Source organism: Gadus macrocephalus, chromosome 20, assembly GCF_031168955.1.
Source record: "Gadus macrocephalus chromosome 20, ASM3116895v1".
In the NCBI taxonomy this organism is placed as follows: Eukaryota; Metazoa; Chordata; class Actinopteri; order Gadiformes; family Gadidae; genus Gadus; species Gadus macrocephalus.
In genome coordinates, this window is record NC_082401.1 from 9,528,027 (window position 1) to 9,555,067 (window position 27,041).

Sequence of the window (27,041 nt, forward strand, 5' to 3'; positions counted from 1 at the left end):
AACACAAACAGACACAGAACAGGCACACCGACTTATTTTCTAATTGCGACTTCGTTATTGGACTGCGGTGGTGGCGGTGTCATTAACCCGCAGGTCGTCCAATCGCAGCTGCCAGCTGGCAGGGACCGGGCGACATGATCACAGATACAGTCATGGTCGGGCACCCTCTGCGTCCACCACAGCACAAGGAGCAGTGTCACGCGAGAGAACACGCTTTCAACATGTTGATTGGTTTTAATCAGGTGTATGTGTCAGCTAGAGGGCGGGGGGGGGGGGGGGGGGGGGGGGGGCTTGTTTGTCAGATGTGCATTGCAGCGTTGTGTGAGTTTGGGAGAACACAATGTATCGGAAGACATAATGAGGACAAAATGTATTGGAGCACTTAATCAGGGCATATTGTATTGGAGGACATAATGAGGATAAAATGTATTGGAGGACTTAATGAGGACATAATGTATCAGAGGAATTAATCAGGACAAAATGTATCGGAAGACTTAATGTGGACAAAAGTATTTGGAGGACATAATGAGGACATAATATATTGGAGGACATAATGTGGACATTATGTCTATTAGGACATAATAATAACGTTTGATCTTCGCTAAGGAATACATTTTACAGTAAACCCCTGACTGGTGCATTCTGGGTAGCTACCTTATCCTGTAAGCCAAGCCTACTCTATGTTTATATAGCAGCATGAAATTTTATATTATAGTCTGGGAAATTATATTGTATATTTTATGTATTCTAGGTCTCCTTGTGTTCCTCAGCATTTTAGCCCAACATGAGACTGATGTGTGCCTATAATTATAGATATATTTTATATTAATTATTTATTTTATATCACCTCCTTTGCGTCGGTGCCCAACCTGAAGCTGTGGTCTATATATATATATATATTTTACATTAATTTATATTTTTTATGAATGATCTTTCTCTCTCGTGCTCAGCGTCGGAGCACAACCTGAAGCTGTGGTCTATATATATATATATATATATATATATATATTATATATATATATATATATATATATATATATATTTTACATTAATATATCTTTTTTATGAATGATCCTTCCCTCTCCTGCTCAGCGTCGGAGCCCCAACCTGAAGCTGTGGTCTATATATATATATTTGTATTTATATATTTTACATTGATATATCTTTTTTATGAATGATCCTTCCCTCTCCTGCTCAGCGTCGGAGCCCAACCTGAAGCTGCGGTCCCGGTTGAAGCAGAAGGTGACGGAGCGGCGCAGCAGCCCTCTGCTCCGCAGGAAGGACGGCGCCATCACCACCGCCAAGAAGCGCTCCCTGGACATGGCCGGTGAGATGGGGCACCCTTACCTGAGGTTGATTTAAGAACCAGGCGGACAACTGATGATCTGAGCTTCCTTGAGTGGCTGCTAAACCTGTCTACCTAGTGAGGATGTTTCCTGACTAGGACAGCCCTACAGCGCAATATTATCTTCATTAGCACGTATCAGGGAAGCTTCCGCACAAATTAGGCACAGATCTTCTTCTCTTGTAGAATCAGCATGCAACAGATCAAATATTTATTCTTCTTCTCCTGTAGAATCAGGGTTTAACAGATCATTCTCTTCTTCCGATGTAGAGAAACAGTTTGAAGGAGCTTTCTTCTTCTCCTGTAGTATCTGTTTGTAACACATCATTCTCTTCTTCTCCTTTAAACAAACGAGTAACAGATCTTTTTTCTTCTCTTGTATGCATCTGTTTCTAACAGATCTTTCTTCTTCTCTTGTAGTATCCGTTTCCTGCAGATCATTCTCTTCTCCTCCTAGAATCTGTGTGTAACAGATCATTCTCTTCTTCTTCTCCTGGTAGAATCAGCGTGTAACAGCGCCCCTGGATCCGGACCTTCCTCCCCAACAACAGCTCCAGTAACATCCCCACGAGAACGGACTGCCCATTTCTAGCAGCCCGTGTGAGGTAACCACCAACAGAAGTGTGTGTGTGTGTGTGTGTGTGTGGTGTGTGTGTGTGTGTGTGTGGTGTGTGTGTGTGTGTGTGTGTGTGTGTGAGTGTGTGTGTGTGTGTGTGTGTGTGTGTGGTGTGTGTGTGTGTGTGTGCGTGCGTGCGTGCGTGCGTGCGTGCGTGCATTCATAATATATAAATAAAACGTATGTTTGAATAGCACTTTCCCATTAAAACAGTTTCAAAGAAGATACAAGTTGCTTGAAAAGTGGGTTACAAAACGCATTACAATCATAATAAAACCGTCTACTCTAAAAAAAACACGGAATGTTATGTTCATGGATAGGGTGGAAAGAAAAACGGTAGTGCAACTGACGAACGTGACCTGATAGATGAAGGGAGATGTTTGTGTGCTCTTGTGTTAATGTGTGCCGACCACGAGTGGAGCATAGGCCACACTATAGAGGAGTCCGCCTATTGAGTGGGTTATTGACGTCCTTGTATAGACTGGAGGAGGAACATACTTCAGTCTTCCCCGCTCGTGTCCTCTGAAATCGAACCGGCCTGCTAACCCTCCTCTTCGAACCGTGTTTGTGTCGGTGTGTGTCTGTGTGTGTGTGTGTGTTGTGGTGTGTCTGTCTATGTGTGTGTGTGTGTGTGTGTCGGGGCATAATAGCACGATATATCGAACAGTGGTCTCGCCAAACCTCCTATACACACGTCTCACTCTTAAGTGTGTGGAGATTGATGGATGGGCACATCGCTCACTAAAGAGGTGCATCCTCCTCTGCGCTCTGTGTTTGACTCCCAGGTATCCTGCTCCAGAGGCTGGCGGCCAGAGATGGCTCTGTGAGCCAGCTGTCTCTGTACACCTCCCCCTCACTGCCCAACATCACCCTGGGCCTGCAGCCACCGGCCCGGCCAGCAGCGTGAGTTCATCATCCACAACACTGCTGATGCCCCTGCTGTCAGTCAGCGGGGCTGCATTGAGCTGGATATTCAAATTTGGAATTTGAAAATGCGTGTAAACATCTTAGTCCGACCGACATCGGACCAAAATCGGACCATACCGGACATCTCATAATCGGGAAAAAAGAACACCTCGATAAGTTGTCTGCGTGTAAACCAAGCCATCGTATCGTAATTGGATTTCACGTTCTGCACATCCTCGAGAACTTCCGTTGGAAGGAGACCACATAATAGCTAGTAGTGTTGTTGCCGAACGACACAAGGTTTAGACGAAATCAACAACTCCCTTCTGGACGGGCGCGGAGACCCGGTTCATGCTTAACCAAGTGCAAGTGATTTAAACAATAAGTTGAACGCCGCCAGATAGTTTGTTGTTGCTGTGAGGTATAGGTCAACCAGAAGTGGCTCTATAACTACTTGTTCAAAGGGGTACAGTACCACATAGCGTAGTGGAATGAGCCATGCTCCGGCCTTTTATTCGATTTCTCTGATCGGCATATATACTCAAGTGACCGCTATCCGTTCGAGTGGCAAGTCGGTACATGTCTTAATCCTATCAAGCTATCCCATGTAAACGCACTGCCTGCTTCAGCAGGGGGGTTCTCAACATGTGGCACAAAAGCATTGATTGGGGCCCGGGAATATCCCTTTCAAGGGTCGCCCGATACATTTTATCCTGAGCATTCTCAAAAATATTTGATATTGGGGGTTGACAAGTGATATGTACATGTACGATAAAGAGTGTTACATTGCAGCGAAGAACATTATTTTTTCACGTTTCCTAGGAAATCTTTTCTTTTTTTCTTTCATGAAATGTCCAAAGGTGTTGAAGAGTGGGTTTGCTCTTTAATATTGTAGACATCTTTCCATGTGTTGCTAATCCTCTCCCTGTTCCCCCCCCCAGTTACTGTCAGTCCGTCAGGACGGAGAGAGCCGGCTGGCGTTGCAAGGGTTACAGCACGGGATCCCGTTGTCTCCGCCGTTCCGGCCCGGCACTCACTTGCCGGCCTACCTGGAGGGGGCTGGGGTGCCTGGGGGCTCCCACAACCCCCTCCTCCAACACATGGTCCTACTGGAGCAGGCCCACAACCCACTAGGTCAGTACATTCAGTGATGGAGAAATCCACTTCCACCGTCTGTTCCACTAGTCTGTTTCAACTAGCCTCTTACATGACTAGCCTGATTAAAGTAGCATCTGTAGCATTAGCATCCGTTTACCTAGACTGGTTATAGAACCCTCTGTTAGACTAGCACCTGTTAAGCTAACCTGTTTCAGTAGCATCTGTTACATTGGCATTTTAGTAACTAGTCTTTACAGTCGTTACATTAACTTCTGTTACAATAGCTTAAGTTACACTTGCTCATTTTACGTTGGCCTCCAATAGCTCCTATTTCATTAGCCTCTGTTACATTAGCCTTTGTTAAACTAGCCTCTGTTGCATAAGCCTAACCTTTGTGCCACAAACTCGTAGTTTATGTAGCAGGTTATGGGTAAACATAACGTTTTCCCTTTCTAATGTTAGTCAAGCGAAAGTAATTATGCTCAGACTTATACTGAGAACCTTATTAACAACCACATGCCATTGATTATAATACAGCAAATCCATTTGATTCTAAACAATGAGTTTCCTGCGATAGTTTTGCATGATATAAATGATTAATAAACGTCAAAGATTCGATTGAGGCTTGAGTGAATTTGTTTTCTCAACTCAAGTTTGTTTGAGGAGTTTAGGTTTGAGTCTGTGACCTCTCTTTGTTTTTAAAATAACTTTTCTGGTCGTCTTTGGCCTGTGCGTCATCGTTACACAACCGGCAGCCTCTCCTGTCATCTGCTGGGCTGGCCATCTGGCCGACCTGCTCGCCCGACCACCCAACCCGTCAGGGCACCCAGACACACTGTCACCCCCTCACACAACACACCACAATAAGAAAACCTTTTGTCGAGCGATATTTTCAGGGCCAATTAAAGTCCCTCTCACAATTGCATTCGTACTCAGAACTAACCAACGCAGGGAAAACAAATCTACCGGCCAGAGCAAAGGGGAGAAAGAGCATCACTTCAGTTATTCCATCTGATTGGCTGCGCTTTTTTAACAATGCAAAGCCGCCCGCGTCCATATTTGGAAATCAATAGCTGGCCAGCCGAGGTCAGACTGATATTCATTGCAGAACGCAAACTTGAATATCCGGATGGTCTCCCGAGGCGAGAGAAGCTCTACTCCAATTAAGACTGTCTGCTCCGCCAAATTACATCGGATATTAATAGTAAACAGTGCTTTTCCTCACCTCTTTTTGTAAACAGTCACCACCTCCAGCTGCTAATTAACACCCCTGTGTCTGGCACCCCTTCCCATCCCCATCCCCCAGGACTCCCCCTGCCCCCGCCCTCCGTGTCCAAACTGGCACGGGGCCACCGGCCCCTGGGACGCACCCAGTCGGCCCCCCTGCCCCAGCAGCAGCAGGCCGGGCCGGCCCAGGCCCTGCAGCAGCTGGTGGTCCAGCAGCAGCACCAACAGTTCCTGGAGAAACACAAGCAGCAGTTCCAGCAGCAACACATCATCAACAAGGTGGGCTACGGTGGCTGTGGGTGGATGGCTGGGGCTGTGCGTGTGCGTATGCTTGTGCGTGGGTCCTTAGGTGTGCGTGTGTGTGTGTGTGGGAGAGTCTACGTTTATCTGTGTGTAGGTTGGAGGGACGAGGCTGTGAGAACGTATATGTATGGGCGAGTGGGTTGAAATAATTGTATATTTGACTGTGCGTGCGTGCGTAGAGAGAGAGAGAGAGAGAGAGAGAGAGAGAGAGAGAGAGAGAGAGAGAGAGAGAGAGAGAGAGAGAGAGAGAGAGAGAGAGAGAGAGAGAGAGAGAGAATCCACTTTGTCTATTTCTGAGAAACCTGTGTGTGTTTGTCTGTGCGTGCGTGGCTGTGTGTTCCTTGTCGCCTCGGCAACGACACAGTGGAGGAAGCTGACTCCTTATATGGCCACACAGGAAGCATGACGGTGTGTGTGTGTGCCGGAGTGTTGGATCATTAGGGACGATGCGCAGCAATAGACGATAATTGACAAGCGGGGGAATATATAGTGTGCATGGCGTCACTGGGCTTCAGGAGCGTGCACGTATCCGGTGACATTTCATCTGGATTAGACTCAGTTAGTGTCATAGTGGATTGTGAGGTATTTTTTTGTCCAAAGCTTAAGCCTCAAAGTTATTTCAGAGGTACTTCTGTTTAACCACTGAAAAAGCACATCTTAGGTTATATTTTATGGTTATTGTTTTTTCTTGTTGTCATCCAATGCTAGTCAATAACAATAGCCGGGGGCAATGAGTTTAAGTGCAGAACAACGTTTCATTTTGCTTTAAATGTTAACGTCCCTGGGAATGAGGGAGTTCTTGTCAACTGTCTTTATGGCCTAAAATTATGGCGATGATGTCTTTCAAAAATCCAAAAGGGTTTTATCTCCCAAAGAGCTTTAACATATTACTTCAATTTAAGTAATTTGTTGTGGTGTACAAAATATGGAAATGCAGGAAATCAACATTACAGGATATGATAAAAAAAAAAAAGATAAAAGGTCAAAAATACAGTTTCCTATGGGTTTGCTAACGGCCATCATGTGTGGCGGTACAGAAAGATCCAGTCTATAAAAGCGCAGCGGTGGGCGCGGGATGGCGTGTCATTCTCTATGAGATTACACCAGAGCTGGTCTGGATAATCTGGAATAATCCCCTGAACATCTCTGGTTATGACCTAATGCTCCCGGGCTTTAGCCCCACATCTGCATGCTAGACTGCAGATCCTTGGTAACAACACAAACAACTAAATATGTCAAATGTCCACACGATATGCACTACAATTTAGGTAGTTACATCTGTTGTAAGTACATGTGTGTGTCTATGTGTGTGTCCGATGTGTGTGTCTATCTATAGATTGAGTTCTACGCTATCTTCTACCTCTCGGTTATACGCTGTTTGTTTGGAGAGGGACAGAAAAAGGCCAAAGGCCACCAGCCTTGAAAGTGTTGTCGTAAGACCGTTGGATTTCAGTGTAAAGGCTATTTTAGTATCGGATGTGCCGTACGAAACGGGGATTCTGTGAATTCTGTGGAAATCCTTAACCGAGGCAAGGGTAATCCAAGAACTATAAGAACACAAAATGCATATTGGTGGTAATGCAGAAAAGAAAACAAGAAATATAATTAAATTTGAAGGATGAGGTGCATGCGCTTGTGCAGTTATAATTGATGGTTTCATGGTTAAGTAAATTTTGGCCACACAGTCCAACTTGAATAAAGTATCACGTATTTTCAACATATAATGCAATTATTTATATATGGGGTTAGTTGTTGTTATTTAGAGGTAACCACAGTTACCAGTAAATATGAAGCCTCTGTTTTGGCTTCTTGGCCATTTCCAGAGTGTTAAGGACTTGCTGGCTTCCGAAGGAGAAGCACGATCAAACTGACTGACTTCAGTTCTGACCCTGGATGCCAGCGAGGTTAGGAAAACGGACTGGGGCTGTGTTATACTGTGCCAACGTTGTGGGAACCAGCGATCATAAATCTGAAGAGAAGGCTTGTATGGTCCTGTTTTTATAATCCCAAGATCATTTTTAAGCAGCAGTGGAAAGGTGCAGTTAAAGTGAAACGTTAGTGTTCCCCTTACACTTTAAAACGTCCTCCTTTCCATTTGAAAAACGGCCTTCGAAGTGTGTGTGCGTGTGTGTGTCTGAAAAGCTTTAACAATAAGAAGACAGAGTGACAAGCACTAGAAACGGAATATGTTTGTTTACACTGTAGCTCTCTCTCTCTCTCTCTCTCTCTCTCTCTCTCTCTCTCTCTCTCTCTCTCTCTCTCTCTCTCTCTCTCTCTCTCTCTCTCTCTCTCTCTCTCTCTCTCTCTCTCTCTCTCTCTCTCTCTCTCTCTCTCTCTCTCTCTCAAAACAGATACGTCTTGAGTGTCTCTCTCCCTCTCTTCCCACGCTTCATGTCCCAGAAAGTATTTCCTCTGTGAGAAAAGGAGAGATGGACAGAGCAGAAAGGAAGAAAAGCAAATGAGAGAAAGGGAGAGAAAGAGGTGGAGGGCGGGGAGGGAGGGTTTGTTTGAAGAAGGACAGGAATGAGGCGAGAGTCTGCTCTCTGACGTCAATGCACGCTTCTCTGGGCCACCTGCCAGACAGCTCTGTGTGTGTGTGTGTGTGTGTGTGTGTTTTATGTGGATGTGTGTGTAAATGTCTCCGTTTGTGTGTGTGTGTGTTTGCGTGTTGGCAAGTGTATTTTAGCGCGCTTGTGTGTGTGTGTCTCTCTTTGCCAGTTTGTGCGAGTGTGTTTCTGTCAGTGTTTGAGGTGTGCGTATGTGTGAGCCCCATCTGCAAACAGCGGCCACTACATCGATGACCTTAGACACCAAGGTTGTGTGTGTGTGTGTGTGTGTGTGTGTGTGTGTGTGTGTGTGTTTCTCCGGTCATTGCCGTGGCGATAAAGACTACCCACTGCCACAACAGAATTCCTGTAATAAGCCTCCCTCCTCCCCTGCACACACACACACACACACACACACACACACACACACACACACACACACACACACACACACACACACACACACACACACACACACACCCCTCTCTCCCTCACTGCTGGTATCTCAGGAAGTATCTACCTTCATGTTTTAATTTTGCATCTGCTCTTATCTTGATGTTTCATATTATTCATATTTCTTCTCTTTCAAAGAGCTGGCCTGCTCTCATAAGAAGATATTTACTCTTGTTAGGAGGTCAAGTTTCCTTACTTGTGGTTAAAACTAAAATTTCCCAATGCTATTTATTATGCCTGAAGGATTGCTTATGAAGTCAAGTTCACCGAACCCAAATGGATGAGGGGTGTTCCTGCTCTGGTCGGTTAGCTGTTCTGATACTCTGTCTGTCTCAAGAAAAGTGCATGTGGTGCCCTGCAGTGTCAGGGCACCACATGCACTATAACAAGCCCTCAGTGTTAATCCACGAAGCATCCTACCATCCATAGGATGCACACATCTCTCCTCTGACCTCCTCTCCTCCTCCTCCTCCAGATGATGACCAAGCCCAGCGAGCAGCCCTCCTCCTCCTCCTCCTCCTCCTCCTCCTCCCGCCAGCACCAGAGCCATCCCGAGGAGACGGAGGAGGAGCTCCGGGAGCACCAGGGGCTCTCCTCGGTCTCGCCCGCCAGCTCCTCCTCCTCGCCTCCGACCAACCACCACCACCACCACCACCTCCACAGCAGCAGCGCCGCCTCCCTGGCCTCGGGCCAGCAGGAGCAGCGGGGCCTGGTCGTCAAGCAGGAGCCCCCTGACCCCCAGGAGGAGCAGGAGGAGCGGGAGCGGCAGACCGAGGAGCTGCTCTTCAGACAGGTAGGGGGAGCGGGTGGTGGTGATGGAGGAGTGGAGGAGGTGATGGTTGAGACGGCGGGTGGGGTCGGGGGTTTATGAGGAGGCCGGGGGGGGGGGGGGAGTCGTGAGGGGGGTCAGGGTGACAAGGTGGGGAGGAAGTAGCAGATGTGGAGGAGGTGGAAACGGGTCGTTGGAGGCGGGAGAGTAGGAGTGGAGGAGGCCATGTGATTATGAGCAGACGGAATTTGGATGAGAGCGAGATGCGAAGCAGAGCGAGGGGAGATGGAAGAGGGGATCGGAGGGGAGGAAGTATGCAGAAGCAGGGGATAGGAAAGTCTAAAAAAGGAGAACAAATGGGGAGAAGGTGGTGGAGAGAGAGAGTGAGGTGGAGTTCTGTCTTGCCAAATCATTTATATTACAACCAGTTATATATACCCTCCTCTGCTCCCAGATATAAAAACTATGAATGTGCCATCTGCTTGTAGCTCCCGCAGTAAATCATGCAATCATATCAAATTTCATTTCATTATCGTCATAGCGATGTCCCATCAAACCTCAAATCTACAACCGTTTAATCTCTGTGGTCATCTAATTTGTGTATTAAGCTCCGAATGGAGGACCAACATTGGCTGGACTCCATGTTTTTACTAATACTAGTCTCAATGCCTTCATGACATTCGCGTGTTGTGTGTGCGTATGTACAGATGCTGTCATGCTAGGCTAAAGCATTAACCACGGCCTGCTTCTCTCAAGCACGAGTGTGAGAATGCACTTATAGCCTAATGTGCCAGGGCAGTGGCAACAGATGGACTGACTGTAATACTACACAGCACCTTCTGTCCCCCTGTCTGTCTGTCTGTCTCCATCTCTGTCTGTCCGCCCGCATGCCTGCTTGCCTGCATGTCTGTCTGCCTCTCAATCTCGCTGTCTTTCTGTCTCTCTGCCGTCGGTGATATAGAAGCTATTTTTAACTTGCAAAAACCCTGGGATGCAACTCCCAAAAACACACATCTATCACACTGGTCTCTCTCTCTCTCTCTCTCCATGCTCTCTTTATCATTCCTCCTCTCCCTCCTACTCCTTCTCTGCTGTATTTCTGTGAATGGCCATGGGCAGGTTAGCTGCGCGCGCACACACACACACACACACACACACACACACACACACACACACACACACACACACACACACACACACACACACACACACACACACACACACACACACACACACACACACACACACGACACTCTTGTGCAGTCCCGCACACAATCAATGTCTCCGGTCTCTGCCTCTCCATCAGCTAATCGTGTCAGCGTGTCCTGGTTGCCGCAGTGCCAACACTAACAGCTGAGAGGCCCAAAACGTGCCACAGTCACTCCTCAGTAACTGCGGGTTGAGGAGGATTTGCATACATTACTCAAATGTGCTCACTTACATTTGGACCGGGATTACTTTTGTGATTCCCTATTAAATCTTTTATGATTTTTCCAATTCAATGCCCAATAATTTGAGGTTTAAATGTCAACACACAGGAGATACAATTAATAAAGGGTCAGGGGGATAAAAGCTAATTTCATGCAAATGCAGAATGACTTTATTTTAAATAGCTGTCCTCTGTCCCTCTGTTGGTGGTGCTGCGTGTCTCAAACCGCTCCTGTCCTGAAGCCTCAACAGCTCGTGGGAGCTTTAGACTGAATATTCCTGACTTGCAGCAGTCTGCACACCAGAACAATCACATTTGCATATGCCCTGTAGCCTGTTCAGCCTTGAATGTTATTTGATTTCAACCTCTGATAGCAGGGTTGCTAAGTAGAGTTTAATACGATCCTGAATCTGCCTTGACTTAAGTTAATATTGTGTAATTGACTTAAGAGAAATACATTCAATTTGCTTGAATGAATGTCTTTGGACGATGCTTACCTATGACTCATTGTTATGTGTGAGTATACCACCATCTGGTGGCATAGAGAAGCCAATGCAAGCAATGTAACGTTTGTGTGTGTGTGTGTGTGTGTGTGTGTGTGTGTGTGTGTGTGTGTGTGTGTGTGTGTGTGTGTGTGTGTGTGTGTGTGTGTGTGTGTGTGTGTGTGTGTGTGTGTGTGTGTGTGTGTGTGTGTGTGTGTGTGTGCAACTGCCTGTGTGCGTGCGTGCAACTGCCTGTGTGCGTATGTGTGTACGCGGGTCTGCCTGTGTGTATGTCTATCCGTGTGTACGTCTGTCTGTCTGTACCAGCAGCAGGCTCTGCTGTTGGAGCAGCAGAGGATCCACCAGCTGAGGAACTACCAGGCCTCCATGGAGGCGGCTGGCCTCTCCATCAGCTTCGCCGGGCACCGCCCCTTGTCGAGGGCCCAATCATCACCCGCCTCCGCCTCCTTCCCATTGGTGGTCCAAGACCCGCCCTCCAAGCCACGCTTCACCACAGGTTGGTCAGGGATGAGCACCGTTAACATAAAAATCACAACGCTTGTTTCTCGTTCTTAATATTAGACTATTCATCCCATAGGGCTCCTCAAACGGTGGGGCGCGCCCCACGCACGAGCGGCAGGGGGGACTTTGTGTCTTTTTTTTCTTCTTTTTTTTAATAAACATAATACCAAGGGTCAGAAGTTTTTGCAGAACTTGAGCTAATAAACTGAACTTGGAAATTGTTTTAAGTCGTTGCAGATGTTATCTCGGCTAATTGTATTAATCTATTTTGATAATAAGGTGATTGTATGCAGGATGCTGGTGACATCAACTCAAACAGTGGTTTTGTACAGATAAATAAATAAATATTAGCAGGTTCTCAATAGTGTTTCAAATCAGGGGGCGGGGCGAAAAGTCTCCTAGGGGGGGAAAGACAGAAAATAATTGAGATCCACTGCCATAGGGACATGCAGGTGTTGGAGCAATTAAGTTGTTCAAGTAGTGATTCAAATGATGGATACAAATGTTGTTTCCAAAACTTCAGTAAAACATACTTCAATATATAAATATTCCCAACCCCTCCTATTTTAAGCTACTCTGTACTCAATTTCATTATTATTATCGCATCAAGACTTGCGCTTTCTTTTAAATCTTTAACGCGGGACACTTTGGTAGCTGCTCCAATATGGATCCTAAGCCTTTTTGTCGCCTGTCTCGTTCTTCACTGTGGACTAAAGTGCCAGGCAGTAGTAGAAGTAGGAGTTCCTTCATGGTGCGTCTGTGTCCCTCCCAGGTCTGGTGTACGACTCTCTGATGCAGAAGCACCAGTGCATCTGTGGTAACAGCACCAGCCACCCGGAGCACGCTGGCCGCATCCAAAGCATCTGGTCCAGGCTGCAGGAAAGAGGCCTGCGTGCGCACTGTGAGGTAGGAGCACCCGGTCATACCCCCGGGGCATGGATCCCTGGGTCAGACCGCTTGGGGAGGGATCCCTGGGTCAGTCTCTGGGTTAGTCCCTGGGTTGGGCCCTTCCATCGTCCAGCAGGGAAGGAGAGAAAGCGGGTGATTGGTGGAGGGGGAGATGAAAGCAGGAGACGCAGTGGGGGGGATAGCTGGATGTCACTATGAAGGATGCAAAATCTGAATAATAACAATGTTAGATTGTTTTTGAGGTGCCTTTTGTGTCCACAGGGGGGCACTAGGTTGCCAGAAATCTGATTACAGATTTCTTGATAAAAAGAATCCTGCACAACTTCTGAGTCCAAGATGACCATATTCTGAAATAAAGATTCTAGCCGGCTCCTGAACAGTTTCTATCCTTATGGAGGGATCTGATCTGATGTTTTTCCAACTGCGTATCAGATGCCGTGGGCTGTAAAAGCTCATTTTGATTGGGGTGTTTTCAGCTGATTGGAACCAAGCGCTGCCTCTTATCTGGGCAGTGCACGTGTGCTTTGTTGTTGCTCGTGTTCAAGACCTGCACGTGAGCAGAACAAATAGGCTGGCTGACGGCTTTGACTGCTCGGGAACAAAGTAGATGACCTTTATTGTGTGCGTGCGTGTGTGTGTATGTCTGTGTGTGTCTGTGTGTGTGTGTGTTTGCATGCATGCGTTTGCATGTGTGGATTGAGATAAGTACAACCTTGTCCCTCAAGCAGTCTGAGCATCTTTCTGGACATCTATCCCCTGACGCTCCTTCTCTTTCCTTAAGTCTCTCTCTGTTCATGTCCTCATGTATTTGTGGCATCTGGTAGGACGTGGTTGTAAGAAGCCTCCGTTCAGAAGGATTTAACATCGTCTAATAGCAGTAAGGCCTTGAATTAGGACACCTGTGGTTCTTCTAGAGAGATGGGCCTGACTGTAATCAACCAGTCTCTTTCTTTCTCTTTTTTGTAAGCACGTGAAAAATAAATAGAAAACTAATGCTTTGTGTGTGTGTGTGTGTGTGTGTGTGTGTGTGTGTGTGTGTGTGTGTGTGTGTGTGTGTGTGTGTGTGTGTGTGTGTGTGTGTGCAGTGTATCCGGGGGAGGAAGGCTAGTTTGGAGGAGCTCCAGACTGTCCACTCTGAAGCGCACGTCCTGCTGTACGGAACCAACCCTCTACGGCAGAAACTGGACTGTAAGACACACACACTATTGCCCACACATAAGCGCACACTGTTATATTTGCATACATACACACACACAGACACAAACACACAAACGCTAATATATTCACACATATATGCATGAACAAAAATATCCACAAAAACACGCATGCACTATTCTGCACACAAAAATGCATGTATTGGCACACACCCAGAGACAGGCTATCACCTTGCATGCACAGAGCCAAACACAGAGCAAACGGACACAGATACATTAACACACACACACACACACATATAAACACAAATAAAACGAACATGAAGATGCAAATGGGAAACAAGCACGCATAAAAGGATCCACACATTTTCCATGACATCATCCCATCAATTTGTTATTTACACGCACGCACGCGCACACGCACACGCACGCACACACACACACACACACACACACACACAGAGAGAAACTTTGTTCCAAGATATTTTGAACCACCACCTACAAACATCCGCTTAGCTCATTCATTCATTCTGGCTGATCTGGCTGCTAGCCACGCTACAGGCTCCACTCATTATAGCATAGCTGTACTACACGCTAGCTAGCTTGTTGTGTAAAAGTTTCAGATTCCGAAAACGTAATTGTACACCAACAGCTCGATAGAAAAGTGCTCTACATCGCGGCTCACATCAAGAACCTAAGGACACAATAGTCGGTCCAGGGCGACGAGTTTAAGGGCAGAATAACATTGATCAACACAGAGCAACAGAGCAAAGGGCCAGGAGAGCGTATTTAAACTCTCTGCTTCCCTTCCAGTGGAGATGTGACCTCTTGTTCTAGTGTTAGTGTGTTCACCAGCTGCTAGGGTGCAGGTGCAGCAGCCGCCACCGAGGGAAGCGATGAGTCCAGAGATGACTAAACCATCTGTTGAACATCAACAAAGCAGAAGGAGAGCTATATATATCCCTTAGAGATATGGACAGAGAAAACAGCCGCAGATTTGATCAGAAATACATGCTGGCTCAACACGGAATATATTATTCTTGTTTTGTCACCAATCAATAAAGAGAATAAAGAGAATTTAGAGTTTAAACGTGAATTCTCCATAGCCTTTTCTGACAGACCATTATTGTATATTATATGGATGGCTGTTCTTGTATGATGATGATGACATTTGAGTTTCAGTTTAAATATAAATGATTCAACGCATCAAAAGATAGTTGGTATACAAACAACTGAACAGAGTCGTGTGCAGTCAATGGATGGAATTATCAAATCATTGCAGATTTCTGATTGAACTGATTAAGTTATGTGTCAAAAGCATAATAAGATTTATAACATTAAAATATAACTGGGATAAAAAGGATACAATGTGTGTTTACCCTATGTTGTGCACCCAAACCCTTTCGGGGTCATAGGTCATACCGGTAATCACACCCTGAGGCTCTACAAGACTGCCTCTTCAACACTGATATATTGAGCTTATTCTCTCTCTCTCTCTCCCTCTCTCCCTCTAACTGTTTGTCTTTATCTCTCACCCAGGTGCTGTGAACCCCATGTTTGTGCGACTGCCTTGTGGAGGAATCGGGGTAAGTTACTGTTGTAACTACTCTTGAAGATGAACTATTTATCATAAGACTATTTCATTTTAATAGCACAGCTATTTATTAATCTCACAAACGCCTGATATATAGGGGATGTTGGCAACGCCAACGACATTACCTCCATTAGCCTAGCTGCTGTTCACAATGCTGGAGGTTCAGTGTGTTAATGTTAGTGACATCAATCTGTTAAAAATAACCCTTTTCATATCCAACATAAGCAAGCTAGTTTCCCTTTCTCTTCTCTCTCCCTCCCTCTCACTCTGTTTCTTCCTCTCCCCTGTCAAAATAATGGTGCTATTTGTTCTCAACTAACACACACACGCACACAAACCCACACGCGCACACACACACACCAGAGGCAACAAAAGCTGCTGCTCTTTCTGTGGAGCTGGTAATCATATCCAGATGTTTCCACTAAACAAGCTGTGTGTGTGTTACACTGTGTTTTATAACGTGTGTGTGTGTGTGTGTGTGTGTGTGTGTGTGTGTGTGTGTGTGTGTGTGTGTGTGTGTGTGTGTGTGTGTGTGTGTGTGTGTGTGTGTGTGTGTGTGTGTGTGTGTGTGTGTGTGTTTTACAACAAGTGTGTATATGGGTGTACAGGTCAATGATGGAGGTGGGCAAACCGGTGTATACATATTCATACGTGTGTGTGTATGTATGTTTGCATGCATGTCTCTCACTTTATCTCCTACTCGTTCTATCGTTCTATCTCACTACCTCTGACTCGGTTTATCTATCTTCCTCTCTCTATGACTGTGTTGTGTGATGGTGTGTAGCCTAATTCCAACCAGCAGGTGAAGAGGAAGATCTTTAACAATACTCTTCATGGGAAAAGAATATTACCCTTTAATGTCATTCTATTCCCCTCGCTCTCTCATCTCTCGTGCTAGCTCTTTCTCGCTCTCTCATCTCTCGTGCTAGCTCTTTCTCCCTCTCTCTCATCTCTCGTGCTAGCTCTCTTTAGCTCTCTCTCTATCTCTCTCACTTGCTCTCCCCGTATTTCTGTCTGTCTGTCTCTATTGTCTGTCTGTCTATCTATACGGCTTCCCCATTCTCTTTTCTCTCTCTATTCTCTCTTTTCTTCACTCTCTCTACCTCTCTCTCTCTCTCCCTGAGGGTTAGTTTGGTGGGAAACAGCAGGGCTGTAGTTCTGCTCTTTATAATGGCCAATGGCTCTAAATTGTTGTTTTCCTGTCTTACACACACGCACATGGACACACACACACACATATACACACACGTCCACAGTTGCAACAGACTCACACTCGATCACAAAAATGCACACTTGGACACACTCACTTTCAAGAAAGCGAGCACACAAAGACACGCAAACTCACAGACGCGCACTTAGACTTACACTCAAAGGCAAAAGAAAACATACAGACACACATGCATACACACTCATAAAGAGCATGCAGGCATACAAACAGGAGGAGGTGAAATTAGGCTGTCGGCTAGAGGAGAACCATCACTCTCTCATGCCAACACTTTCCCGCTCGTTTTAACAACACAAACACAGACTTATGCATCGCCACACACCCCTCCCTTTTGATGCTTTTGAACGCTTCTGTCTTTTGTCTTGACCATTGGAGGTCATAGAAGCATATTTACATGTTCAACAGCCCCCCACTTTCTAACTAAAATAGTTAAAATAATTATAGTTAAAATACTAGCTACACACATGGTAGTGAAATGGAAAACGTGGACAGGGTAACTGTTTCTGCCAGTGCACACATGCACTTATGCATACACGTGTACACACACGCACACACACTTGTTATATCTCCAATCAGTCATCTGAGTGGCTTTGCTTATAATTATTCCATGTTGTGATCAATAAGTGTGTGTGTGTGTGTGTGTGTGTGTGTGTGTGTGTGTGTGTGTGTGTGTGTGTGTGTGTGTGTGTGTGTGTGTGTGTGTGTGTGTGTGTGTGTGTGTGTGTGATTGGAGCCTACAACCAGGCATGCCTCAGCATTAATCAGACCTGACTGCTAAATAGCTGAGCTCTGTCTGAAGAACACACACACACACACACACACACACACTTAAACAGAGCGAGTGGAGAGAGAGTGACACAGGTCAAGCTGGCTTTCCCCTAACTAAAGTAAGGCTGAACATTCTTTGCCGATCTCTCGATGGCTCAACTCTTCAACTTTTCCTCTCCTCGTCCAACTTTAAATGCTTGATTCCGTATCCGTTTTTTTATGGTACCGTTTCAGTGTTTTTTTGCCAGGATTTTGGTCACATGGGACCATTGTTTAAACAGATTTTCTTTTCTCAAGTTGTTAAACCTTTTCAAAACTCTTGCAAGCTTCTATTTTAACATCTCTCTCTTCGGTTGTAAAATAATTCCCTCTCCAGAGAAGTATGCTAAAATAAACACAGAGGAGTATTTAGTCACTGTTAATGTTATTTACACTGCATCTTGTGTAACCCCAGTCAGCTCACTAGTCTTAGTTCCAAACACCGCTAAATCCATGCGCTTCTGAAGGCCATAATGCAATGATGTAAGGGTGGATTTGATGAAGTCCATGCGTATTTGATGAGGTCAGGTTGTCCTCTTTAATGTTCTACTTTCAAAGACACACAAATCACAGCAAAAGACAACAAACTTCCAAAAAAACTTTATTTGGGAGTAAAACTACCATTACAATTATCCCTTCTCATAATGATCAAGCAGTGCTGTGCTTCTTAAAATGTGGTGACTTGAATGAAAAATACCCTGGTAATGTTTCCACTTATGCGTGTGCGTGTGTGCAGGTGGACAGTGACACCATTTGGAACGACGTGCACTCGTCGAGCGCGGCCCGCCTGGCGGTGGGCTCGGTGGTGGAGCTGGTGTTCAAGGTCGCATCCGGAGAGATCAAGGTGGGTGTCCCCCCCCCCCCCCCCCCCCCTCCTGCAGGCTGCGGAAGAGCCCTGATTAGTTCCTCCCAACCACCGCTCGCCGAGACACAGGATTTAACCATGCTGTTGGCCCGGGTATTTCTGGAAGGGCTCACGTCTTGCTAAATATAAGCCTCGCTCTGGATGCACAGAGGGAGGAGAGGATGAGAAAAACTGTTCTTTGTCGCTCTCGCGTTTTCTTTCTCGCTCTCTCTCTCCCTCTCTCGCTTGCTCTCTCTCTGGTTCTCTCTCTCTCTCGCATGCGCGCTCTCTCTCTCTCTCTCTCTCTCTCTCTCTCTCTCTCTCTCATATATTTCAATCTCAAACAGAACCCCTGCCACTCCCAGCCTACCCCCAACCAATCTCCCCCCACCACCACATAGCGTGTGTCTGCTCCCCTGCCTGCCAGCGTCTGGGTTCGCGTTTTGAACCCAGTGGGGTGTGCTGACACTTTCCTGCTAGCGGCTAGGCTTTATTAGCTTCACACCACAGCCACCTGCAACGCAGAGGAGGTAGCCTAGTGCTGACACACACACACACACACACACACACACCACAGGCTAATGATATACTTCGCCCATGGTCATCCGCTATGCCAACATCCACGCGCCGTTAAGCTATGAGCTCTGTCTAGCGACATTGCTTGTTTATATATAATTGGCTGCAGATTTTTTTCCTATTAAGTCATTGTAAAGTAAATTTTTGATTTAGAACAAATGGATATTGGCCTCAAAGAAAGAAAGAGATTAATTGTTTGCTGGACGTGCCTTGTCCTTCTATTAACCTTACACACACATACACACACACATACGCGTGCGCACGCACACACACACACACACACACACACACACGGAAACATTGCAGTTCAGTGACAGTCTTCCACCTGCACCAGCGATATTACGAAGTACATCTCTCTGGAATTCCGTCAATCCCTCTGGGTCGTACACGTGCCTTTTTTCACTTTCTCAAATTCCTTTCATCCTTTACTTCCTGTGTCTGCTTTGTGTCCTTGTCCGTACACACATACACACGCGCACACACACACACACACACACACACACACACACACGTGCATATGCACGCACACACAAACACACCAGCTGAGGTAGTTGCTTCCAGAATAATCTACAGCAGCTGACTCGATTGATTAAAGCTGCACTCACTCTGCATTGGCTCTCAAATCTATCCAGGGTCCCCAGTAATGTCTAGAACCCAAAAGAAACAGATGGTGTGTGTGTGTGTGTGTGTGGGGGGGGGGGGGGGGGGGGCGCGGTGTGTGTATGTGTGCGTGCTTGGAAGCAAGGTGCTTAGTTGTATTTCGTAAGAATCAAGTCATTCCTGAAGGACAAAGTTACGAAGACATCCGAGAAAGTTTGACCTCATGCTCCTCATGTCGTCTGCTAAGGTGGATGAGAGCGTTCTATGAGGATGAACTTTAGTTTGTCTGCTTGCTTGCGTGTCTTTTTGGAAGTGAATGTGTTTCTCTTTGAGCCCAAAACATTGAACATTTGATAGAATACCTCAGCTTCCACTGCATTGCTGTAGACCAATGACTGTCCTTGTTTTGGATGACAGAACGGGTTCGCCGTGGTACGACCCCCGGGCCACCACGCGGAGGAGAGCACGCCCATGTGAGTGACCTGGGGAGACCATCAAGCCCGTCTGGGGGGGGGTCTAGTGTGTGTCGGGGTTATTGTTTTTGCCCTATTGTCTTACCTGTAGCCAACCTTGAGCAAGATGCCCTATTCCCTACCTGCTCCTTAATGACGTGGATCTTCCTCTTTTCTCTCTCTCTCGCTCTCTCTCTCTCGCTCTCTCTCGCTCTCTCTCTCTCTCTCTCTCTCTCTCTCTCTCTCTCTCTCTCTCTCTCTCTCTCTCTCGCTCTCTCTCTCTCTCTCTCTCTCTCTCTCTCTCGCTCTCGCTCTCGCTCTCGCTCTCGCTCTCGCTCTCTCTCTCTCTCTATTCATCTGTTGCTCTTCCTAGGGGTTTCTGTTACTTCAACTCGGTTGCCATCGCTGCCAAACTTCTCCAGCAGAGGCTGAGTGTCAGCAAGATCCTCATCGTGGACTGGGTGAGTCCTGCCCTCACGGGTAGAGCAGTGTGAGGTGCAGGCCCATGTGAGACATATGTATCCGTCTAACATATAAAGAGTCCATCTCTCTGGAACTTCTGCTATTATTCATATTAATAACCTTCTGAATCTTCCGAAAATTGCAAGGCTATAAAAGCGACCCGCCGTTTATGTCCCACGGTATAGGTTTTTATTATCAGCCCAAAGACTGCATTCAGCCATGGCTTGGATTTACTTCAATCCCCGAAAATGTACAGAAATACATCCGTAGAAGCAGAGCTAAATCCCAGACATTTAAACAAATAAAAGCAATTCAAACGGCGGAGCCGTCTGGCGCGGACGTTGTCGCGTTTGTCACGGGACGCAGACAGAGTCGTGTGTCTTGTTTTTATAACGAGCCGGACCAGCGTCTTTAACGGGGCACCAGGGAGGAGGCTTCTGTCCCCCGGGCCGCTCACGCTGGCCCCCTGAAAATCCCTTTTGAAGAGCCTTTTCATTTCCTGTCCGTCTGTCACACTGGTGCATGATGGGAGCACAGCGGCTCCTGGCTTGTCACGCCGTGGCGCGGGGACACTCAATATAACCTTTTTCTGGGCTGTTGTTTGTCCAAATTCTTGGGATACAGATACCGTGGGCCGGATTAGGATCTGACCAGGGTGGTTGAATCATTCAAAATGAACTGTGTAGCCCTTCCCTTATATTTAAACTTGTGTTACATACAACTCTGTTCTCTGTGAACTCTAAAGCAGCTAGCGTAAACGTCTTCAGCTGTCTGTTTTCCGTCATTGAGCGTTCTCAAATCTGTGCTCTGCCGTCGTTCCGCTGTCAGTATGGGTTACGCTCTTGATTGAGTTATCTTTCCATCTTCCCTCACTGCCTGGCGTGAAATACACATCATGCTGTTTACAGTGAACGTCTCGTAAAGGACTGACCCGAGAGGTAATTACAGAGCGCTCCTCCAGAGCTGATGAACGATACGGTCACTTGTTGGACCGTCGGCATCATGAGCTCGCGTTCCCCTAGCCGCACGGGTAAATCAGTGTTTGTGTTGTTAGCTTGGCCCGAGGTACGGAGTTTCCTCTGCAAAAGCCACAGCGACCCACTTGACATCGCCTTAGAACTCACGGCGGCCAGCAACGGCTGCCCAACCCCGTGCGTCCGATGTGGACTCATTCAGGGACGGTCCTTTCCGATTTTAACCCTTGCCTCTCCTGTGTAGGACGTTCACCATGGTAACGGTACTCAGCAGGCGTTCTACAGCGACCCCAACGTCCTCTATCTGTCCCTCCATCGCTACGACGACGGCAACTTCTTCCCTGGCAGCGGGGCGCCAGACGAGGTGAGGGCGGGAATGGAACTCGGTCTGTCTGTCTGTCTGTCTGTCTGTCTGTCTGTCTGTCTGTCTGTCTGTCTCAATGTTGGGAAGATCTTGAGAGAATCAAAAACAGTTAAACTCTCCAACCAAACCAAAGATGATTGAGAAGCCAATGCTCTATGCACGCATACACGTGCACTCAGGCATGCACGCACACTCACACATGAAAGGAAACAAAAAGTCTTGAGAAATGAGATTATAGTTTTTGTTTAACTGGCAGCCTTCACTGTGAATCTTCTCCGCTGGAGTTAGATACAGAGAGCTTGCCAGCAGGCCCTGAGAACCTTCAGCTACCCGTCTCTGTGGTAGTAAATGGAAAACTGCCATTTTTCAACCTGGACCTTATTTTCCTATTATTTTGAGTCGAAGTGCACCTGATGCATGTGTAATAATGTATGGGAGGCTGTATGGGAGGCTGTATGGGATCACATGTCATATTGATGGTTATATTCTGTGTGTGTGTGTGTGTGTGTGTGTGTGTGTGTCTGTGTGTGTGTGTGTGTGTGTGTGTGTGTGTGTGTGTGTGTGTGTGTGTGTGTGTGTGTGTGTGTGTGTGTGTGTGTGTGTGTGTGTGTGTGTTGTAGGTGGGCACAGGAGCAGGGGTTGGCTTCAACGTCAACATGGCGTTCACTGGAGGACTGGAGCCTCCCATGGGCGACGCCGACTACCTGGCTGCCTTCAGGTAAGACCCCTCCCCTACCGGTCTCTCCCCCTACCTCCCTCCTGCAGCCTGTCTCTCCCTCCTCTCTCCCTCAAACTGTCTCCCCCCCTTCTTTCTTCCCCTGCCCCACCTACCTTTCTCCCCTCTACCTCTCCCTTGCTTCCCGTCTCACCCCTACCTGTCTCCATTACCCCTCTTCTACCTGTCTCCCCCAACTCTCCCTCTCGTCTACCTCTACCTCTCTCTTCTATCGGTCTCCCCCGACTCTCTCTCTCTCCCCTCCCCCCTACCTCTCTCCTACCTGTCTCTCCCTCCTCTCCTTCTCGTCACCCTCCTAGCTCTCGTTCCATTACCTCGCTACTAACTGTCTCCCCACCTCTCCCTCCTAACACCTCTCCAACCCTTCCTCCCATTCCTTTCTCTCTCCCTACCTCCATCCTACTAGTCTCCCTCCTGCATGTCTCCCCCCCCCCCCCCCCCCCACCCATTTTGTCTCCCTAACCACTTCCCTCTACGACGTCATCACCCTCTCAAAAATGCAACAGAGTGGTTGATGACAACCGGTGACTGATTGTTCATCACCAGGTTACCACGGTGACATTGAAAATCACACCGCCATGATGCATCGTGCGGTAACATCTATCTTCTACATGGGAGCGTGGCTAAATGTTAGCAATAGAACGTCTCATAGCTCCAGCAGTGCTATAAAGAAGGAATTCAAAGAGCAAGTGCTCACTGTGATGTGCGATGTGTGATGTATTCCCCATGTATCTGCCTAGCGTTAGCCAGCATGGTGGTGATTTGCAGCAGTACAGTAGACTAGCGGGGCCAGCTGGGCCTGGTTAGCTCATCCTGGTGCCAGGTCTGGGTTCTGTTAGTCATCCTGCTGCTGGCCCAAGGGCTATTTATATCCTGCACACAATGCTGTATGCACACCTGTAGCTAGCGCAGGCTTACTTGAAGCTAACGCGTTTTCACAGGCTAACCCAGTGTTTCCCAAAACTGGGGTCAGTTCGCCTGGCAGGCAGATGGGTTAGAGGGACATTGCTGACTCATGAGCTAAAGAAAATCTATGGTGCTTCTCTTGATCAAGAAAAGATTGTAAACAGTTTTGAAAGGTCTCATAAAGGTCATATAAACAGAATAACTGCCATTCATAGCCATAAGCACAACCTACTACTCATAACCCGGTGTGGTGCGATGTGCGTAAGGTAACTGGGACTTTGCTATTACAGGGCACATGTTGATAGGAAAACAATGCAGATTCACAACGATGTAAGGGGTCACAAAAATATTCATACCTTTTTCAAATCTGGGAGTCACAGGCCGTAAAAGGTTGTGAGGCGGACGGGCGTATCGCTGAGGTCAGGGCATGTCAGCCACAGCCCAGTAAAACAGACACGGTGCTGATGTGCACATATATCAGCTGACACACACACTCACACACACTCGTGTGCACGTCATCGTCTTAAACGTAGCCCTTTGAAGATGGTGGTGATGTATGTCCGTCCGTCCGTCCGTCCAGTCTGCCTGCTCCAGACGCTATGAATCCTCAGGACATCGCATGTTAACCCGCGGTCCGCACGCGAGCCAGCGAACACACACCCTGCCTGGCTAATGCACCCCAGGCCTCTCTTTGCCCTGGTCTGTCTCTCCGTCTGTCTCTCTCTCTCTTTACCTGTCTCTCTCTCTCTCAACCTCTCACTTTCTTTCTCCCTGTCTCCTTCATCTCACCCTCTCTGTCACCCTTTCTATCTCCCTCTCTTGCGCTCTCTTTTCCCCTATCTCTCTCCTTCGTAATCCTTTTCCAGTGTCTTCCTGTCCTCTTCCTGTCCCTCACTCTGTCAGCATACCCCACCTTCAGACCTTTATTTCTCTCTGATGTGCACTTGTGGCACAGACATACACACATCCTACTATAACTATACATTGAATTTGGTATGTCTTACTTGGAGCTGGCTAGCTCACTGGCCCAAACATGTTTTTATCAGGGCCCCCAGTGTGGAATTATTTTATTTAAATGCTTATTTATCTATTTGTCTATGCACTGATATTACGAGCTTTTCCGGCCTATACTGTCCAGAACTGTAGTTTTGTTTGTAGCCAGGATTTTAAGCTAAACACGTATCACAATATCTGAATCCAAGTCAACATGTTGAGATAAACACTGTTCTTCTTGCGTATGGGCTGAGGTGGAGGCGGTTCTGTCTGTTGCTTCTGCCTTCGGTGCGAAGGTCCATCCTTTAATCTGCGGGGATGTTTGTGTCTGTTTGACTGGCTGAGTAGTATAGTAACTCAACGCTGGATCCAACAGACAGGCAAATGAGAGGCCGAGGGTTATTGGCTCAGGAAATAGGCCCGCTAATCCCAACCCCAAAGTAGTGTGTGTGTGTGTGTGTGTGTGTGTGTGTGTGTGTGTGTGTGTGTGTGTGTGTGTGTGTGTGTGTGTGTGTGTGTGTGTGTGTGTGTGTGTGTGTGTGTGTGTGTGTGTGTGCACAAAACATTCACTATAATTGGCATCCACTACATTTGGACATAACAACATGTTTTATTGTTGTTCTACTCATGAGATGTGATATCCTCCAATACGATGCATCCTATCTTAATCTTGACCCACTGTTGCTAGTACCAGTTGAATTAAAGTGCATAGAATTATACAGCGCTCTTATACAGACACACACGCAATAGACGGGCACCTGTGATAGTCATGCTTACAAGTTGGGTGCAGGCACAGAAAAAAAGCTGCACACAATCACACAGATCATCCTCACCCTCACTGGAATGGCTACAAATATGAGAGCATAACATGACACACAAGTGCATGTCTTCTCCGACGTCTTTCTCCATCTCCATTTCACCCTCTCTCTCCTCTTCTTCTCCCTCTCCCTCTCCCCCTTTCCGTGTCTCTCACCCCCCTCTCTCCACATCCTCTGCGCCACGTTGCATCCACAGGGAATCAGGCGTGATTCTCCAGAAAGCACAGAGAAAAAAGATAAGAAAATTTGCCCTAATGAAAACCAGAAGCATCGTGTCCCTCGCTCTCACTCACTCTCTCTCCCCACTCTGTGTCTGTGTCGCTCTCTCACACTCTCTCTCTCCCCACTCTGTGTCTGTGTCGCTCTCTCACACTCTCTCTCTCCCCACTCTGTGTCCGTGTCGCTCTCTCACACTCTCATCCCCCTCCCCTCTCCCCCCTCCTTTGCCATGAACTTGGAAAGAAGAGAGAGGGAGAATTAAATTTAACTCAAACCAGCTCTCCTCATGGCCAGATGACAGGTCTTTGAAGTGTGTGTGCATGTGTGTGTGTGTGTGTTTTTCTCTCTTTGGCTCGCTCTCTCTTTTGCCCTCCTCTAGTGTTTTGTGAACGGAGAGGGAAAGCCTCAGAGCTCTAGAAGAGTTAACCCTTTGTTTACTGGTTTTTGCAAACCTTCACCACAGGTTCCTTTTCTTTTGATTTTGGTTTGACGTATCGTCCATATTACCATTTGGATGAAGTGAGTTATTGATGGTTGATCATAGGTATTGATTATTGATTCAAAGTGTCTTGCAGCCCTTCCTCTTACCACTTGTTAAATCCCCAGGAATTGAAGGGAGAAACAGCAGCTTTAGTTTTGTATGCACATGATCTGCGTGCACTGTTACCTGTTTGTACTTTAGGATGGTTCTCGTGCATGAGGTACACAGGTTTAGCTGCATGGACAAAGCTTAATTCTGTATCTGATATTATTAATGATTAATTTATCCAGGTTATAAATAAGGATGAAGATAAGTTTCTGTTCTGGAGGCAAGATGGTTGACCGCCAACAAGCTTGTGCTCGAAACGTGTAAAAAATAATTAATTCACGCTATTAAGGTGACTGGTCCGCATTCACAGAAAACCAACACAACCCGCACTTAAATGAAAGCACACAAGTGCTGTAATCGGTGACCTTCATGTTTTATACAAACACACCTGTTACTAGGAAACCAAACACAAGCGGACAAACTCTGAATGCCAACACCTCCAGTGGGGATCTTTCACGGGAAAAACTGGTCGATAAAGTGGGGGTACGTGTTCAGGATGTCCTGCAGCGACTGTGTGGTCGTAAACTCCCCCAAGACCCTTCATTAACAAAAAAATCGTTTTTCCATCCGTGCATACGCGGCCTCTGATTCATGCACAATTACACGCCTTTAAAAACGCTGCTTTGGTCGCATTGCTCCAAGCTAACTGATCACTGAAATCTTTCGATTCGGTCACATGTCAGATGTTTTCCCCACGATTTGGGGCTTCGTGGGGGACCTGTACTGGGACTGTAGGACCAGGAAGATACTAGAGGTATACTACAACAGAATATCCATAGCAGGACATGTGATCCCTCTGTTTTTTTTTGTTTGTTTTTTTATCTTTTCCTCTAGAAGAGTCTAGGAAGGACTTGTGGTTATTATCTTCTACAGCTTGTCTTCCATAAGTCTAGACGAGATGTTGAGGAGAGAGGAGAGTGTCTGCAGGGAATGTGGCCCTTCTGATCTAGAAGTGTGTGTAGAACATGTTGATATTTCTGTTCTAGAAGAGCATGGAATACACCTGATCTTCTGTTCTAGAAGAGTGTGGAGAACATGTGGTTCTTCTGTTCTAGAAGAGTTTGGAGAATATGTGGTTCTTCTGTTGTAGAAGAGTGTGGAGAAGATGTGGTTCTTCGGTTCT

At 46.8% G+C, this 27,041-nt stretch overlaps 1 pseudogene; it reads left to right on the top strand.

Moving 5' to 3' along the window:
* LOC132448827 (histone deacetylase 4-like) overlaps positions 1-27,041 on the top strand; it is a 101,306-nt pseudogene that overhangs the window by 66,273 nt on the left and 7,992 nt on the right.